Source organism: Colossoma macropomum, unplaced genomic scaffold (assembly GCF_904425465.1).
Source record: "Colossoma macropomum unplaced genomic scaffold, Colossoma_macropomum, whole genome shotgun sequence".
Lineage (NCBI taxonomy): Eukaryota > Metazoa > Chordata > Actinopteri > Characiformes > Serrasalmidae > Colossoma > Colossoma macropomum.
The window spans coordinates 13,560,919-13,581,575 of record NW_023494801.1 but is presented as its reverse complement, the minus strand read 5'-3'; positions in this window follow the sequence as shown (position 1 = coordinate 13,581,575).

Here is a 20,657-nt window from a genome sequence, read left to right as displayed (position 1 = left end):
TTAAGGGGAGAGACCTCCAAAGATCAGCATTGGAGAACACTTTAATGTGAAAAGAAGTACATTGAATCTCTAATATCCTCTGTGCTGCCAGTGAACTGTGAGGAAGACGAGCGGCTACCCTGTAATTGTGCCCCGCCCAACAAGCTTAGATTCCCCTTTCATTTCACCAAAAACACTGCTTTGGTTGGGCCGTGCTGGCAGGGGAAAAGTCTTGCCGGTGGCTTTCTCACACACAGACACACACACACACAAGGAGGCTCCATGGCACCGGTTCAGGATCCTCGTGCCTGATCATTATAGCTGTCTGTGTTTGTGTTGGGCGCTAGAGGAGCATGCATCCGGAGCAGCGTGGCAAGCAGGTGTGCCAGCCTGGTGGGCACTGCTTTTAGGTGACCATATGAGTGTGGCAACGCCCATTCAGGGCTTAACTAATGAAAGATCTGGCTGTAATGATGGGATGTCTTGACTAGCACACAAAGTAATATGTAGCCTGAAAGGTTAAACCTGGTTAGTTCTTTCAAAAGTACCTTTGAACCAGTATCATCCTTACTCAAGAACTTAAGTCCTTGAATGTGATCTTCGCCTCTGTGTGGTCTTTTCTCATTGGTTCTTACAGATGTGGCTGTTCAAAGCTCCCTGTCCGTTTTTTGCCTAGCGCCACAGTGCTGTCTTCCAACCAATACAAACAATGAGTGACTCCCAAATTATCCCATACTCTGGGTATACTATAATCCCACTGTAGAGCCTTGACTGGCATCAGACACTCTCTGAGTTTTAATGTGCTCCAGTGGTTGATCTGCCAGAAGAGGTGGCCTCAACAATCTTTGAACATTTACGTAAAAGTTAATCAGGGCTGTCATCTTCCTATACTTCATAGAAGTGACTACGAATAAACTAATCAATAGTCGGTGTCATAATAATCCATATGTAGAAGCCGTAAGTGGATTTTCTTGTGTCCCGACAGGACTTTGAGTGGGTCAGATAAGCCATTGCAATACAGGCAGGAAACAGAGCTAAATTAGTTTTTTTTAGATAAAAATAAAATATACACTATTTTTCACTCACCTCCAGATGCATCCCATCAGCCAATACATGTTTAGCATCCAAACTGTGCTGCAAGTCTAAAGGTGATACACACTGGGCGTGAAGCAATTTATTTCAATGGGAATTTTTTTACCATCACACAACAACGCAACAGTTATGTGATCTATAATTAATAAGCAGGATGTTTGGCTTATTTTAGCTAGCCAGTTAGCTATTACTAGCTGTTGTTAGCAACAGGGAGAAACACAGCTCAGCACAGCCAAAGTCTTTATAGGAAAGACTGTTCACCTGGCGGCCATCTTCGCAACACCGCCAGGCAGTTATTTTCCAGTCATACAACAGCAGCCTGCTCTCTCTTTAAATGGTGAAAGACCAAATACTTGAAACTGAAGATCAAATTACAGTTTAAAAAACATGGTTGAAATCACTGATAAAATCTAACAAAAACCTTATAAATAGTTTGTAACATTAGACTCAAATAATGCACAAAAAATGTGTTTTTTTTTGGGTTGTTCTGGCTACTGAGCTTACGCAGATCTCCACAGTGAGAGAGGGCCTTTCCAGCCTAACCAGCAAGCTGTTTGGCTCTTTTTCATGACTTTCTTTAAAAGAAGATGACATGTTGAGCATTACAGGCCTTACCATTCATATTTCAACCAGTGACCAGTCTCCTCCTTTATAACATCTCCAGCGCAGCCTGTGGTGCAGTGTGTAGCTTAGCTACTATGAAAAAAACAGCATTGTGCACTCCACTGTTTTTCCACCTTCAGAAAAACGCAGTGTGAACCCTCTATAACGTTGTAATCTTTTTCATAAAAAACATGCTCACACACTTCTCTCAGCCTGTTCAAACAGCATCCAGGACATCAAGGTTTAACTTATCAGTGTGGATTAGGACACATTGCGATTTATAAGTATAAAAATGAACAAAACTTCAATGTGTATCTGTAGACTACAGGCTGTCACTTTAGACACTTAAGGTGTTGTGCTGAATTCTTACTCTCTGTGAATGTGCATGAATGTCCTACCGGCAATTGGGCACTAGATGTTTGTGATTTGTGTTATTTCTATTTATTAACCTATTCAGTTAGAAAATTAAAGATTAGCAGTTATTTATGAGTAGGATCAACAGGTGTTGAGAACATACTTTCTAGCATCCATATACCTGCGTGTACATGAACAGAGATTTTTACACAGCATTTGTGTTGTCTAAAATGTTAGCTAGCAGCATTCAGCTACGCGGTAAGGTTTTGTTCATTTTTATAGTACACAGTAAGTTTAAACCACATTGACAATCTGTGCAACCTTAATGAGGAGCTAGATGAGGGTCGAGAGAAGTTTGCGGGATGTATTTGGGTGACTATCTACACTATTTAGTATTTGTTAGAAACGTTAGCCCCCAGAACTGACCTAAAGAAAATTTGGACACCAAACATGTCTTGACTGATTGACTACATCTGGGGTAAGTGGATAATTGTTAATAATTAATTGTGGATAATTAGATTTTTCGCTGTACCACTTGTTTAATGAGAATCTTTAAAGCCATTTTTGAGGTAACATCTCTCAGATTCCTGGCAATCCTAATATGCCACATCTGCTAGGCAATGTAAAGGGATTTCCATTTCTATTGACATGTCAGAGCTGTAGATGGCTGTTGTCACCATGTTTCTCTCTCTCCTTAACATATTCTGGTCCCCACTATGTAAGATGAAAGGAGTTGGATGAAAAATATGTATTATATGTCTTAATAAATAAATACATAAATATAGTTGTATTTGCATGACTGCTATCATCCTTTTGTCCTTTTGACTGTTCTGTCCAATAGTGGACTACGTCACAAGTTCACAGACCAAACAGAAAGTGGACATCAAACATGTTTACCTTGCTTATTTTAGCTTACTTAACCCAAAAAAGTTTTGCTTGTTTTATACAACCCCCTTCACCCCCACCCCCATGCCTTCTTCTCCTCTAGTCCTAGGGGTTATAAAACATTCTTCATCATTCTAAAACTGTCCAGATAAGTTCTAAGCATTTGCATACAAATAATTCTAAAAACACAGTGTTCACTAATCATGCTATAATCAAATCCGCCCATATTAATGTTTTATGAATGAGGCCCCTGGTCTCTGTCTGTATGCATGGCTGTGAGGAAGACGTTGGTGGGCACCTGTAATTGCTAGGGCTGATTTTACCTCAGCGTTAATGACAGACATTTACAGTCGTCTCCAGAGCCGAGGTGGCTGTGAAAGAGACCGATTTCTCCCCCCCACTCACCCTGTTATTTGTCTGGAACGTGAGCAGGTTATCAAAGTAGGTGCGCTGCCATGGACGCGCCTGGCTGCCGGGCGTGCAGGGCGAGGGGCTGAAAAACACACCGTCTGCAGCAAGACCTCTAAATCCTCATCAGCACAGTGCTCCGCTTCATCCGGCCTGTCCCCCGAATATTAAACACGTGTGTAGGCAGCAGACTGTAACTCTCCACTCTGATTCATTCTTGCTGTTTTACATGATTGTGTATCTGCTGGAGGTGGCTAAAGTAGCCTACACCTGTCCTCAGGCCAAAGTCTTGTTACGTCAGAGATAAAAGTAGCCTACACTGGTGCAAATTCACTTTATTGAATTGATTAGGATGCAAAAGAGCTGTCAGATATTAGTTATTATATGGCTGTCAGTAACAGTCTAAAAATCCAATTAAAACCCCACATAGATTGTTATTTCATTTAGTTATAGTCAATTCAATTGTTTTCAACTTCTTTACTGTACTATGATCATTTGTTGACTTATGCAATAACAGTAATTGATAGTCCTTACATGTTCTTCTTAATTAGCATCATATTTATCATTATTGGTGTATTTTGCTTGATATTTACAACAATCTGCAAATCAGACTAAGATTTTTAGTGATACGATGGAAAGAAAAATAAAGCCATTGTAATAGGCAACGAAATTGAATCTCTATACTAAATATGTATGATATTCTTTGGTGATAATATTATTTGTGTTTTGTGTTAAGCATTAGATATCAATATGATAAGTGTAATTGTATGTGTACTTTGTTTATTCAGTTTACCATTTGAATTTCTTTATATAAGCTATAGCCTCCTGATGTTGCCCTCCCCCCAAATTTGCACCCCTGGTAGCTTAGCTACTGAAAATAACTTAAGAGTAAGAGTTAAAAGTATCTGGTCCAAAAACTCAAGTACTAATTAACTCCTAGAACAGCACTTATAGAAAGTCTCTGTATATCTAGCATCTATAAGCACAGGGGCCGCTGTTCTTCTCTTATAGGGATTCTTTTGGTCTAAAATATAATTGAGAGATGTGAAAAAAGTAATGCAGTCCAGATGCTGGACTGAGAGAACTTAATGAAATTAAGGGGTGGAAAAAGTCCAGAGAAACTGCACTTAAATGAAACAGAAATGTGGAAATGAATGAGTTTCCTTTGTTTGGTGGTGTGTGGTGCAGTGACTTTTCAGTAGTGCTTGTCTTCACACAATGAAAAATTAATATACTACATGGCAGTTTCATTTATACTGAAATGAATCTGGTTGGATGTTTTAATAAAAACAACTCTTTCAAATTCACAGAAACATAACTGATTGGCAAGAGAAAAAAACAAGGATAATGTAAGGTGTAAAAAGTATGTTTTACTCTTGAAAAAACAAAATAAAATACAATTATATATATATATATATATGTGTGTGTGTGTGTGTGTGTGTATGTGTGTGTGTGTGTGTGTGTGAGAGAGAGAGAGAGAGAAAGGGAGAGAGAGATAGATCCCATAGTCCCATATGAACCCGTATGAGCGCCACAATTATTGATACCCCTTCATTTAATACTTTGCATAGCCTTCCTTTGCAAAGACAATAGATCTGAGTTTTCTCCTGTAATGCTTAATGAGACTGAAGAACACATGACAAAGGATCTAAGACCATCCCTCCACACAGAATCTCTTCAGATCCATTTCAATTTTCTATGGATTTTAGGTCATGGGACTGGGACGGCCATGGCAAAAACTTAATTCTGTGGTCAATGAATCGTTGTTCTGTTGATTCTGAGGCGTGCTTTGGATCACTGTCCTGCTGGAAGATCCAAACTATGGCCCAGTTTAAGCTTCCTGACTGAGACAGTCTGGTTTTGAATTTATTACTGACTTTGGAAGAAAAACAGAATTACAGATCCACCACCATACTTCACAGTGGGGCTGTGAGGTTCTTTTCTGCATATTTATCTTTGTGCACACGCCAAACTCACCTCTGGTGTTTGTTGCCAAAAACCTCTATGTTGGTCTCATCTGCCTGCAGAAAAGTTCCAGTTACATCTGGCTGTAGCTGTAGGCCCTTGAGTTTGTTGGTCCTTGACAGCAGAGGCTTCTTTCTCGCTACCCCCACAAACAACATATGGTTATATAGGTGAAGTTTAATTGTACTTTGGGAGACGTTCTGACCCAAAGACCTAACTCATTTCTGAAATTCTCCATCTGTGATGCTTAGAGGTCCTACTTCCACTCAAGCCAGCTTCCTCATTGTGCATCGTCTTCCTGGCAGATTCTTAACATCTCCAGTTGTTTTAAACTTCTTAATTAGTCCAAATAGGCATTTTCAACTGTTTAGCTATTTTCTTGTAGCCATTTCCTGATTTGTGAAGCTCAGCAACCTTTTGTTGCACATCATGGCTGTTTTCTTTGGTCTTTCTTATAGTGATGGATGACAGATGGAATTTGGCCTGTGTTTCATGTCATATATATTCCACAGTGAATCAGGAAGTAATGGTTGACCATTTAAGTGTTCCTAATCGCTCATGTGAACTTGAAAAACAGAAAATAAGCGAATATAATTCAGTTAGATTTTACTCTGAAGAATTTATAGTGGTGCCACCAATTATGGCACACATAGATTTAAGAAAAATATTTATTTCATGACATGATTTAGTTTTTCCATTCAATCATTATATCTTGAATAAAGGTTAGCTTTTTGCTAATATTCTGAATGAAATCAAAAGGAAAAGTAATTATGAATATTTTACAGCTTATTTTGTACTGTATGTGTGTGTGTGTGTGTGTGTGTGTGTGTGTGTGTGTGTGTGTGTGTGTGTGTTTTTCATGTTTTGATCTTCATTTGAAATTGCAAGCTGCTCCTTGTGTGTGAAAATTTCATTGTGAATGGACTGATGACCCAAAAATTACCTGGAAGAAATCTAATTACAATAACTACAATAAGTAAAAGAAAAAAAAAAATGACTGAAAAATGTAAAATGACTTGTAAATGTGGCAACTTCTATTCTCTTCTGGTAACTAGATCCATGTTTTTAGGGAAATTACAAATATTTATAGGATATCTTGTGGGGAAAAAGGCAGCAAGAACTTTGTTAAAATAATCTCTTTGCAGGCCAACAGTTAAATGCTTACAAACACTGATGTACAAAATCAAAAACTCAGTAGGCGGTATCACAGCACCCATGTCTAACCATCTATTCATTCCTATCCCCTGCTGTTCTCCATTTTGTCAAGGTCTCCTTTTGTGTCTACACAGTTGTTCCTGTATTTGAACTTACCAATGAAATGGCTGAGACAATGAAGGCTAATACTAAAATGTCTGGGTGGAATTTGAGTGCTGTAATATTATTCTAGACAGTAAAAGCTGCATTTAGACGGCACTCGTTGAACGCCTCGGCGGTATACTACCTCTTTACATAAGTATAAGTTGTGAAGTCTCATCTGTTTCTCAACACATGCCTTTACGGTTTAAAAATGTATCATCTACTCTCTCTCTTTCACACACACACACACACACACACACACACACACACACACACACACACACACACACACACACTCACACTCCAGTGCAGTTGTATTTCTGGTCTAAGCATGTCCAGTGAGACTGTGTGCGAGTTTGAACCTGCACTCTGCAGGGACTCCATTGCCTCTCCATTGTCCTGCATTACGGTCATCAATCAGATGTTTACCTGGTCTTCCACACACAGGTTAAGACTAATCATGAATGAAACGACAGTTCTCAGTGACACATCCAGTGTTGTCTAAGAAATCTGATTCTTACTGAACTCTATCAGGGAGTTTTATTGACAAAAGCAGAGGGGATCCCTCAGGACCATCTAGGCCTTCACAGAAGGCCTAATAATGTTAGTAATTTTTACTTAATTGTTCTTTAATACAGTGTTTTATATAATTCCTTGCATGGCCAAGGTACACCAGCAGGCCCAAAGTTTTATTAAACACTTCTGTAACCTAAGAATTGCTCAGCCAGTTTGCATTGAAGTCCCTGTAGTTACTAAATAGTAAGGCTTAGTATGTAATAAGCCTGGGATTTCAAGAGGTTGAACTCTGCAAGTATTGTAGAAAGACTGTTATGTCAGTTTCTTAATCCCCAAAAGCGAATAAAAGTGTTACGGCAGAATACATACAAAACAAACATAGAATACACATAAGTAAGGGATATATGTGTGTATGTGTGTGTGTGTGTGTGTGTGTGTGTATATTTGAAATTTTGTGTGTAAATTTGCAGACAACCTTTTACAGAATGAAGAGTCAGTATTTTTCCACTCAGTACTGACAAACAGTTGAAAAACACTGTAGAGCTAGTTTGTGTTTAATATGAGACCAAATACTCTATATAGGGTTTAAATCTGGATTCTGACCAGGTCAAAAACATCAGTAAAAACCATTATATTTTGGGCTTAGCCCATTTTTTGCCCAGGAGTGTACATACAACTATAGCTTTGCACAGATGTATGTACTACAGAAGTTACAGTTACTGTGACAGTTAGTGTTACAGTGTAATAACCATAATCTACAAATGAGGTAGTTGCAATACTGTTGCACAGTAATAAATAAAGTACCCAATGCAGTACTGCTGTACAATACAGTACTGTACAAAAGAGCATAACCAGTCAGAATAAGCAGTAGTAAAGTGCAGCGTGGATGATAACACAGACACACAATGATGAATGAGGAATAGAGGAGTTAGAGTCCAGAATCGTACAGTTTGATGGCTGCAGGAAGAAATGACCTGCAAAAGCATTCCTTCCTGCAGAGAGGCTGGAGCAGTCTGCTGCAGTTGCTGTCAGAACAAAACCTAATATCCCCATTTTTGTCCTTTTTTTTAATTTCTATGTAATTTGATGATACCATTTACATTACATTAAAATTTCATGATGAATGGAGAAATAGAAAAGCTCCAAAATTATTTTTTGTGAATTTACTTTCTCCTCTAAAGTCACCATTTTGGAGACGCATGGTTTTGTCTTTGTCTTATTTATGTGGAAATGTCATAGACGTGAATCGAGTAAACCGAATGTGTCATTTTAATCAGTGTATCAGGGATAATCCTCTTCAGGGAAAGGTTTAACTGTTATTCAAACGTTTATTAACGTTTCATTCGCTCCAAGGCATAGTATATGGTAGAATAAAGGCATACTTCGGTTCAGGCACCCTGATGCTTTTGATTGAGGCATATAAAACCATATGATGCTTCAAAACATTTATATGTTCATGTAAAATAACCACTTTGCACATAAATTGTTCCTGTCAAACTAGTGGCAGTTAACTCCATGTACCAAGTAAGCTGATTTTTAAATAAAATATATTAAAGATGTAATGATTTGTTCATAAATATGTCAGCCATTATTACCAGAAAGTACATTTAGACAGAGAGAAGTCCTACAGTCTATTGACTGCACAGTTGAGAACTACAATACTAGAAAAAGCAGCCACATCAGCACCTGGAAAACTGTGTGAATGTACTTTCTGACCCCTGATCACACCAGAAAAGTGATGATTTGCATCTATTCCATCTACTCCATGGCTTCTTTAGAGCCTTTCATACAAGCAGGTTTCTTTAATCAAATAGTGCCTAACACTGCACTTGTGAGATGTTGCTGAATGTGGTTTTGCAGGCTATGGATCGTGCAGTAAGTCTGAAGTGAGGCCTGACGTTGTAAACTGTTGTATGTGTTAGTCTGCTCACCTGCTGGGCAACAGAAGTGCCTGGGTAAAAGCAGGCGCCAACTAGCAGATCCTCTCCACCCCTTAACTTCTAACAGGAGCTTGTGAAGTGTGCCTCACAGCTTGGAGCAAACTGTCTAAGCACACACACACACACGCGTTTGTACATAATTTACACTACACACACAAGAGGTGTTCTAAACATAAAGACTATACAAACATGACTGGTCCGTATGCAGAGCCCTGAGGAACACCAAAGAATTTGCAGAATAACACAGATTATGCAGTACACACATAAAGCACCTTGCAATTATTGCACTGTTGTTGTTTTTTTCCTAAAACCACTTTTTACATGAAAGGCCTGAAAGGCTCAGTTCTGCTGTTTGGCTAGTAATGGTCAAGATGTAACTTTATGAAAGTACTGTAGATCCATATGTAAAAGACAGCATGATAAGAAATAAGTCATGGACAATGTTTAGACAAAAGACTGGCCAAGAACTACCAAGACTTTGCAGAATAACAGAAATTATGCAGCACTGAAATGAAAGACCTTGCAATACTTGGTGCGGTTTTCAAAACTACTTTTAAAATAAAAGGACGTAAGGTTAGTTTCTGCTGTTTGGCTAATAAATGTTAAAATGAAATGTCCAGAAAGGACATTTGGTTCAGTGCTACTGTTTGGCTAATAATGACTGAGGTGTAATGATTAATGCTCAGTTTTCTCCTCTTTGGATTCGTTTTTCAAGGAAATAGCACTCGTCCCATCATGAAGATAAATGGGGCTGCAGTCAGAGAGCTCTGCGAGAGTAAAACTGCAGCTTTTCAAGTAGTTCTACTTCCAAAACATTTCCAAGAAAATCATCAACCCAGATTCTGAATTATGCATACATTTCAAAATATGCATTTGAAGACTGCTGACATATCAGGAGGTATAGTGAAGGTGTGAAACCGTTTCTTTTTCTGTATTGTTTGTGTTGTTTGTTTTTATTAGGGGGAAATGCTTCCATGGTACTATCAGGAAGCCTCACTCTGACATCATATACTGTAACTTAAAAGAGCAGCAGACTCCCTCCTAATGAGGTGGCTGAATGGTGTCCATGCTAAACTTACACTTTCATCCAGGAATGCCTTGCAAGCACTTTAACCTGAAACATCTGCACACAAGCTGCTACAAGCAGAGGAGAAAAGTGTGGGATGGCATCTAACCGCAGAAATTGGTTAGATTTTAATGAGAGGAAATATTGAAAAAATGAATCTGAGCATCTAATCACTGTGGTCTGCATATGTGTCAAAGGAGGCTGATGAATACTAACAGCCATCTGTCATCATGCTGTCTTGTAAAGCCATGAGCCAATTGGTGTATCGGTTTACAAACAATATAAAGTGTCAGTAAACAGAGTTAGGTTATAATAAATAAACACGAAAAAAACCTTCTCTCATCACATATCAAAACTACTGTTTAGACAAGCTACATTCGATCTTATGCATGTTTAAAATAAAGGTTCCTAAATGGTTCTTGGCCATGGCATACCGTTCATGGAAAACCTTAAAATGGGTTTAGTGATTGAGATGTAAAGAAAGAAATTCAGAGAGGTTTGATGTGAGAGGATGTGTTGTGGATATATCTGCAGTCCAGACCTTTTACCAAGAGAAAACATTTGGCATCATGAAAAACAAATCCTGCAAAGAAGACCCAGGACTGTTGAGCAGCTAGAATCCCACATCAGACAAAAATGGGACAACATTCCTCTCCCAAAATTTCAGCAATTGGTCTCCTCACTTCCCAGATTTTTACAGACTGTTGTTAAAACAAGAGGGGAGGCTACACAATGGCAGACATGGCCCTGTCCCAACTTTTTTGAGATCCGTAGCTGCCATTAAATTCTAAATGAGTTAATGTTTTTCATGAAATGGTAAAATGTCTCACTTTCAACATCTGATATGTGTTCTATGTTCTATTGTGAATAAAATATGGGTCTATGAGATTTGCAAATCATTGCATTCTGTTTTTATTTACATTTAGTTTTATTTAGAATTTACACAGTGTCCCAACTTTTTTTTGGAATTGGGGTTGTACTATACGGATTTCTTTGCAGTGGTGGTGACAGGAACCAGGGCTCATGATGTCTGCAATGCAAATATGGTCATTTTGTTTACTATCCAAAACTACCAGTGAACCTACGTGTGTCTTTTGAAAAAATATTAATAATGATAATTTACATATTAGTATTTCAGGTCAAAGGCTTATCTCACAACTATAAACAACGTCTCAGGCATCAGGCAGCATATTCATACCCATTTAATGTACTAACTTTCTGTGAGAGAGCTTTTAAAGCAGACGTCTGGTTCCTATCACCACCACCGTGAACAGTTCTGTCTTGGGAAGTTTCTCTAGAATGGAGCACTTCACATCAAACCACTCTGATTGACATGTTTACATCTTAACCATTTAATTTTGAAAAATGAATGTAATTACCCTTTGGTATTTTTGGTATAATTGGTATAAGCCAAATGTCATGGTGGTTCTTTGAACTTTAAAAAGTTATTCTCACTCACAAAATCTCATTTACAATAGCTTTGAGCATTTTTCCCCAATAATGGACAATAAAAGGATAAAATGACAGTATGGATATGGACCAATTATATCACAATCATTAAACTGGCTCTTTAGGGAACCAATAATGGTTCTTTTATGCCATTGCTCCAAAGAACCCTTTTTGGCAAGTTCAAAAATAGAGTATGTAAGGAAAGTATCTAACCTATATCTATTTTTTAACTGTTCTTCTCATTCACTCACAAGTTCCTAAAGTGAGTAGCTGAGAGCTCATGGCAGGCAGGTGCTGATATGTCTAAATGATGCTGATGATTTATGGAACATCAGGAAACAGAGCCATAAACACAACTTTCCCCTTTTCTACAGCCTGACAGGGCAAGAAGCTACCGCACCACTGGAGGACTCGTCTGTGATCGTAGCATAAGAAGAGCAGAGATGGACAATAAAAGCTTCCCTCAAGTGAGGAGCACTTTATTAAACCTGGCCTCTAAAACACACACATACAAAATGTCCAATTTACTGGTGCCTCGGTTCCTGTTCTGCAGATGTGCGTCAACTATGTGTTGTGTGTGTGTGTTTGTGTGTAATGTATGATTATTAGTCTTGAGTGTGTTGTTGGCCCCCCGTCTCCCACCCGCTAACAGCCACTCAGCGCTCTCAGCAAACATGTGGCTTCTGACAACACTTCAAACGACGGCCTTCCGTTCATAAAAGCAGAGGGCTTTAAAACAAGGCACCTTCTGGGTCAGGAGCTTTGTGAAGATGGCTACAGCGTACTCATTAGTTCCCTCCTATGAAGGGTGATGAAAAAACAGCTGTCATAAAGCCATCATAACTCACTGAAATACTCAGGTGTTGTTAAATGGAAGCATAAAAGGAAAGGAACAAGAAACAAACAAAAACAGAAAATAAACCATAATAAAGGGTTAAATAGATCAATGCACAATTAAATAATATAACAGAACATATAATAATTTTTTTAAAATATATTCAATTTTCAAAATGAAAAAATAAATTAAAAAAATATTTTTAAACGTATTTTAACAAATGCTTTATATATATATATATATATATATATATATATATATATATATTGTAGTAACTATGGGTTTGCAAAATAATTAAAAATCCATGCTTTTTGTTTTTTTATTTACAAACTATTCCAGTGCAGCTTGACCAGAGGAGATCCCTTAATGAATTATAATAAAATATGTTTACATGTCATATAAACATAATTAAAGCCATAAAACTCTTTTCAGGCTGACCAAACCGTTTCGTCCCCATCTGCCTGTAATCTGATCTTTTAGGTTATAGGACAACTTGCATCCAAACCTACAGATTTACAGCTGCTATTAAACCACAATAGAAGCCTATCTGTTTTTAAAATTAATCCTGATCCTCCCTCACAGACTTCCACTGTTCATTCCAAGCTTCAACTGCTGCTGCCTGCGATCTCAATCAGCTATTGTTTTTCATGACACAGGAGAGAAAGTGAGTGAGAGAGAGAGAGAAAGAGAGAGAAGGAAAACGAAGGAGAGAAAAAGAGAAGAAGAGGCTTCCTCTTGGTGGAGTAGAGCTAAAGCTTGTCTCCAGTCAACCTCCAGGCTGCTGCGCAGTCCAGCAGCACTCCACCCATAATCACCAGTCTGGACCCTGTGAGACGCTGACCACAGAACTATAGATTACAAAGACCAGGGTCAGATGAGGAGGTTCTGTAAAATGGCAGTTTCTATTTCCATGTGAAGCTGTTCTTCTACAGTTCTGCTCCTACACACTGCCTGCTCTATAAGGTCATAAGGAATGGCTGAGGTGAGGGGACTATGTGTGTTAGGACTAGGAGGTGTAACTGTCCTTAAGTTTTGTTTACATTTTAGCACCAGACTGCCTTAAAGAAATGCCTCATTATATAATCTACCATTTGTTCCAGAGCCCAATCGATATGTTATTCAGATAAAATCAGCCAATATTAAGATTCTTATTCATCAGTATCAAAAAAACATTCACTGGCAAATCTCTAATATTTAAAAGTAGATTGTTTCACATTGCAATGATCCGATGCCTATTATGTGAGGAGAAATAACTCATTTCTTATATACAGTACTGTACAAAAGTCAGAGACCATCTTTCATTTACTAAAAGTTATTCATTTTTCATGAGATATTTCTGAGGAGTTTGGATAAAAGGTAATTTACTTGCACAAAGGATGGAAAAGTCAAGAGAAAATATGTGAAAAAACAGGAGTTTCCAAAACTGGAGTTCAAAAAAGGATTAAAAGATATTGAGAAAATGGGCCTCCAAACCACCGTGAAAGACCTGCTAGACCACCTTGTCACCACCAGATAAACAGTACTTAAAGCTTTCATCTTTGAGGAGAACATCAAGCTCTACTTTTGCATCAGCTCTTTAATAAGTGTTTCTGTCCATCCTTCAACTGTGAAAAGATAACACTATGGGTCTGAAAGGATGTGCAGTTGTCAAGAAGCTGTTACTGAGAAAATAAAATAGACAAAAAGAACAACACCCACAAGGTAAACAAAGATGGACTGGCTACCCCAGAGCTCAGATCTCAACATCACTGAAGCAGAAAACGCAACTTCTAAGACTGAACTTTGGACACATGGAAAAACATTTATTTGGTCAGGCGTAGTGGGTAGAGCTGTCGCCTCACAGCAAGAAGGGCCTGGGTTCGATTCCCTGGCCGGGCAGCCAGGGTCCTTTCTGTGTGGTTTGCGTGTTCTCCCCGTGTCTGTGTTGGTTTCCTCCCACAGTCCAAAGACATGCAGTCAGGCCAATTGGACATGCTAAATTGCACCTAGGTGTGAATGTGTGTGAATGTATATGTCTGTGTGTCTGCCCTGTGATGGACTGGCGACCTGTCCAGGGTGTTTCCTGCCTTCCGCCCAATGACCACTGGGATAGGCTTCAGCAACCCCTGTGACAGTGTGTGTGTGTGTGTGTGTGTGTGTGTGTTCAGGCTTCCGGGAAAAAAGAATACCTGGAACAATTTAACTGGAAAAAAATAAATGAAGAGAACAAAATGAAGATAATGAAAATTATATAAAATCATATCAGTCAGTTTTATTGCTTATCAGAATTATTAGCTCCTTAAAATCAGCATCAGTGACCACATTTTCATATGGGTCAGGCTCTAATTTGTTCCACATAAGCATATGTCAAGGCATCAATAAGCATTTGAATACCAGTGTGAACCAAATGCATTACTTTCCAGTGATAACTTTCTAGGTACACAAATGGAACTGTAAACAAATGGCAAAAATGCACCAGAAAAGAGGCTGAATAAAGCAGGATCAAAGTGGAATTCTTCTCCTGGTTTCATTCTTCAGATTCCCCAGCTGTATTTCCATTCCAGGACAGTTAGCATTTGAGCTGCTGGCAGGCCTGAGCTCTGGAGTGGAGCGTTTTTCCATGCTGTCTGAACTGAGCCAACATTTAAATCTGCCCTGCAGTAAATCCAGCTGTCACAGACTACTCTACCACTGAGGCCTCAGGAGACAAAGTGACCGTCTCTCTGCTTAATATTTGTCTAATGTATAACTAGGCTATGAATATATATCACTCATGACATCACATAAATATCAGCAGTATGAGACTGAAGTTGTAGTGTTGGGGGTTCTTGAATGCCACAAATGGCAAATAACACTAGAACCACAGATACCAATACTAATGCAATGCCTCCTAAAACTACATTTGAAAGCAGGGTTGCATGCCTAAACCATATAAGACATGACAAGAGTTGAAAATGTTTTGCATTTGACTTCCTGACAAATAAATGTAAGTTCATCAACTCCTCAATTAATTTTGTGAGGTAAGACAAAATCTTGTAACAAGAACACATGTCTGAGGGCAATTTGTTAAACTTTTAGTGCTAGATTGTGGTGAAATCCTCTGCCAACTAGGGTATGCCCCCTCTAAAACCCACCCCAAAACTCTTTTGTGCTCTTTTATCACCCAGAGTACAATCAATAAGCAAGCAAAACAATTATTGGTTGCTAAAAGAGCATTTTTCCCAAGAGGACAGTTTTTTTGGGAGATTTTACTGCAATGCAAATTTTACTTCGCTACATCCATAGAATAACAACAGGCTTGTTGTCTATCAGAGAATGACTACTTTGAGCTCCACTTTCAAGAAGCTTTGGATTCGTTTAGAAATTTCACACTCAATTTGTTCCCATTGTAATAAATCAACATTCCCACCCACATCTCAGCCCAAATTTCTCATAGTTGTCCCCTGATGTTCTCATTATGAGATCATGTCACGTCTTGCGAGATTACCCTCAGTAAGCGTGAGAGTCTGGTATAGTGGAGTGGCTCATATCGCTGCCCTCAACATAGCAAACTGGGTTCAATTCCCCATCCAGGCATGCACACATCACTATACCAATAAGAGTCCTTGGGCAAGACTCCTAACACTACATTCATCTACCTTTGTAACATGACCAACTTTTAAGTTACTCTGGATCTGAGCATAAATGTGTTTTAAATTTAGCTTCTTTTGTATGTGCAATCACACACACACACACACACACACACACACACATTTTCTAAGCCGCTTATCCTTCTGGGTCGTGGGCTGGAGCTGGAGCCTATCCCAGCGATCATTGGGCGGAAGGCGGGAAACACCCTGAACAGGTCGCCAGTCCACTGCAGGGCAGACACACAGACATATACACTCACACACACACACACTCACACCTGGGGCAATTTGTGTGTACAATCATATTCACTATATGAAAGACTAATTCTGGATAAGATCTGTTTATCAGATCACATGCATATGACCTCATGAATGATTAAGCACACAAATTAAACTGGCATGTTTCAAAAGTAACTTTAAATTGCCATGCTGCCATTCAACTGTAGGTCTCTTCAGTTAAAAGCCATTAGTGTGGAAAAAAAAGTTGTTTTGCAGCAATTTAAATGAAGGGGTGTCTATACTGCTACCCCACCAAACGGAGGCGTTATGAATGTTTCAGATTGTTTTGCTTTTTCATCTCCACATATTTTCAGCATTTTAAATTAACAAAACAGAACTTATAATTCTTTGCTATCTATAGTCTGGTTTACACGCCAGCACAAGGTTAACGATGCATGACCCCGTTTGATTTCCTCCTCAATATAGTAACTACTTCATGCACCTCGCCAAACATAAACATTCACATATGCCAGAAAAGTGCGATGAAAGTACCGTTGTTAAAATCATCCAAACGCTCTGCTCGACATATAACACTGTTGTTCTCATGACTGCCAAACAACATGCTATTTTGGAGGCTGGTTGTTTGTCCTTTAATTGAGTTTTTTGAGTTTTGACCAAGACATTCCCCAGTGTGGGTTTTTGTACTTAGTTCAGGAGTTGAATTTGTTTAGGAGCTGTGTGCTCTTTATGCTGGCTTTATGGTTTCCAAACAGTGCCCAATGTTCCACATGAATCTGATGGAGAAATTTAAGTATATTAAGTATATTAAGTATATTCTTCAAGTTATGGATCTCCATTATCCTGGTTTATCTCATAATCAACCCTTAATCCAGTCAGAGGGTCTATTAACATTACATGTACTCTGTCATTTCTCCTATGGCTATCAACACCTGCCACATAACTCTCAAATTTCCAGGTTTCCAAAGACCGTTCATCATATTCTGACCTTTTTCTGAAACAGGACTGTAAACCACCAAGAGGATGAGCACTTTTCCAAAGAGCAACAGCTGCAGAAGCTGCTGAATGGTGTGAAGCTGGTATTTTTGTCATGCTGGCCTTCTGGGTCTTGAAAGTGTGGGGAGGGTGAGAACACCTGTTTGGCCAAAACAGACACCCGCTCATCAAACTCCAGAAGCTCCAACTGTGCGAGACCGATCTTGTTAATGACATGATGGTTGGAGAGCACATTTTATGCTGCTACGCTAGCATACCCATCTGACTTAAAGAGACAATCTAGCATTACACAGTTTGTGAATGGTCATTCTTAAAATACTACAAGCAGGAAACATTCAAGAGTTCAAATATTCAGCAAACATTGTGTGCAGAATCCCCTGACCAACACTGTTTCTTGATGAAGTACATTCTTCAGCATATGGGGAAAAAAAGCAGAAAACATACAGAAAATATATTCAGTATTTAGTGTGCTACTGCTTTGCCTTCATCACATTTTTCTCTGTATCTTTAGATCATTTTTGGACTCCAGTTTGGAAATGTTTGCTTTTTTACTTATTTTTCTTTGACTTCCCCCTTCCTTATGCAAGTGAATGGTCTTATAACTAATCTCCATCAAAATATCTCCTGAAAAAACAAATAACACCTGCTTAAATAATACTATATTATAAATCAATGTGTTTTAATGTATTTACTGTCTCACACCATCTCTGTAATAAACCCACCATGGTGAAATAAGGCTTTATGGGCAGAATCTTTTCAGTCCTCTCAGGAGTTCTATCTCTCTATCTCCCAGTATCTTTTCCAGGTTGAAGCCTTCCAAGCTCTCTGTGCTGTGTTTTGCTTGGCCCACCCTCCTGCAGCCAAAGCTGGCTTTGGTCAGAGTGAGAGCTCCCCGAGGGCTTTGCTCTTCTTGCCTAAACACTAACACTTGGCTTTCCTCACTTGCTTCCATATTCATTCATTTGCAAGTTCCTACTGTCACCTTAAAGTTCTCAGTTTCTTTAGTTACGGCGAAAATGTATGGCATTAATTAACACCAAAGAACAGAATGACAGCCTCACAACCATGAGTAACATCCATCAGTTGACCTCATAAACCTATTGTTTATCAATGAGTAAGTTCAAATGAACACTGTCTCCTCAAGAATATTTGCAAGACACCATTTTAGAAATGGTGATATTTCATGCTTAATAATGAAATATAGGCATGAGTTTTAACAAGTCCAACCCAACATGCCACCCAAAAGAAAAAAACTTTAAAATAACTTTTAGGTTTTCAAATGTTGAGTTTGGGCCCCACAAACTCATTAAGACTTGGACTTTGAAGCTGTTTTCATTCTTTTCATTTCTGCAGTCTTTAGCTTCTAGGAAATCTACTATAAAAAGAAATTTTAATAATCTAGAACTCAATGTACAGACCCTACACTACACAACCACAAATTGCATGTCGACTTTAATTTAAATGTGACCATACACATATATGCACTTAGCAGAATATTTCTGAATATGGCTTGTGGCATTACAGTACAAATGTGGTGGCAAACAAGGAATTAGTCTTCTATGCCGCTTATATAAGGCATATTTTAATGTATTATGTGAGGCAATTATATAGTGCATATTTTTCATTCCTGTTGACAATTTCATTTTGGTTCCTTTGGTTCATTTTAAATAAATGGTATGTCGAAGAATCTAACATACACAATTTTACCCTGGATGTGTTTGCTTATTTAGTTTTGCACATACTAGCTTAAAAGTAATGGAAGTACACATTATCCAAAATATTTTTTGCATTAGCTTTGTATAGAAACAAACTTAAGATATCAAACATGGATGACAGGCTACATTTGGGGTTAGGAAGAAATTGACTTAAATTAGATATTCACCTTGCTGTTCCTCGCTCAGTGGACAAGAGAGAGGGCAACCACTTGGTGGCGCAACAAAGATGGCTTCTACTAGTAGAAGGATTATTTTTAATAATAAATAAAGCATTTTGCTTGGGTCACACAACAGATATTAGTACTGGACATGCACGCCATATTAAGGGTTAAATGTCTTCACAGTCAGGGTTCCCTTTAACACACCTTTAATACACTGCAAAAAATTATATCTTGGCAAGTTAAAACATCTTAAATCGAGCCAATATAACTAATATTTCGCATTTTGAGATGCGTATAATAATACTATACCAGTATTCAACTTATTTCTAAATGCTTTTAATCGTTTAAAGTCATTTTATCAAGTTTCTTATTTTATTAGCACATAATGGCGCTCATTTCAAAACAGGCAAAAATATCTGCTTAAAGGATAAGACAATTTCACTAGATAAAACCTAAAACGAGAACAATAAGTCTAGAAATAAGTTTAGAAATTCTTATAACAGTCTCAAAATGAGTAATAATAGACATTTTGACCAACTTTAAGACGATTTCACTCGCCAAGATGGCAGGCTTAGAGTGCACTATGGAAGCAGTTAGCAGCATGCTATCCTTCGGATTTACTACAGAGTCTACGCAGTTGGAAACAACACCCTAACAATATGTATCAGTGACATATCCGACATTATCTTAAACCTTCTCTTAACATCTGCACAGCCTTTGTCTTCAGAAGGTGCTCTTTCAGAGTGCACAGAACAGGAGCTTTCCTCAGCACTGACCCTAAAGGCACCTGAAGGCGATGAGGTGGCGTTTCCCTCACGCTGCTTTCATCTGCGTTGTTTTAAAGGAAAAAAAGAGACTCTCTTGGATTCTTGGATGGGGAAAATACACGGAGCTGAAAAATGAGGGGGAGAGCTGCGCGCTGTGATTGGCTAGTCCGTCAGATGCGACGTGTCTGCGGAAGAGACGGAGAGATGGAGCGCTGCTGAAGCCAAGGAACTTTTTTTTTTAATAACGGCATTGCGCATGCGCGTCCGTCAGCACGTTGCACTCCGCTGCGACTGCAGTGTGGTCAGCATCTTCTTCTATCAGTTAACTTTGCATTTTTATTTATTTTTTAATAAAATGTGTTTCTCTGACTTAATGTTATTCGTGGTGTTTTGTGCGTGTGTGTAATTTTGGTGCATCTCTGTGTCGTTTTTAGTAGTTTGGAAGCAGCAGTTCTCATAGCAGGCCTGCATTTCAGCCACGTAGCCTCGTCACAGCCTCACCATTGAAATGAGCGCAGCTCAGAAATGCCTAATTATAGACATACGTCTGCGGCAAACGCTCATTGAAGAAATAATGTGCAATGAAAAGTGGATGAAATGGAAGCAGAACAGTGCAAAACGTGCAATGAAACATGCATTTGCTTCAAATGTTAGACATGTATTGGAGCTGAAGTTTGCCAGCATCTCTTTCATTTTGCATGAACATGAAATGCCCAGAAAGACCTATTCTCATCCAAAATAAATAAATAAATAGAGAAAAATAAAATAAAAGCTCATTAGCTCAC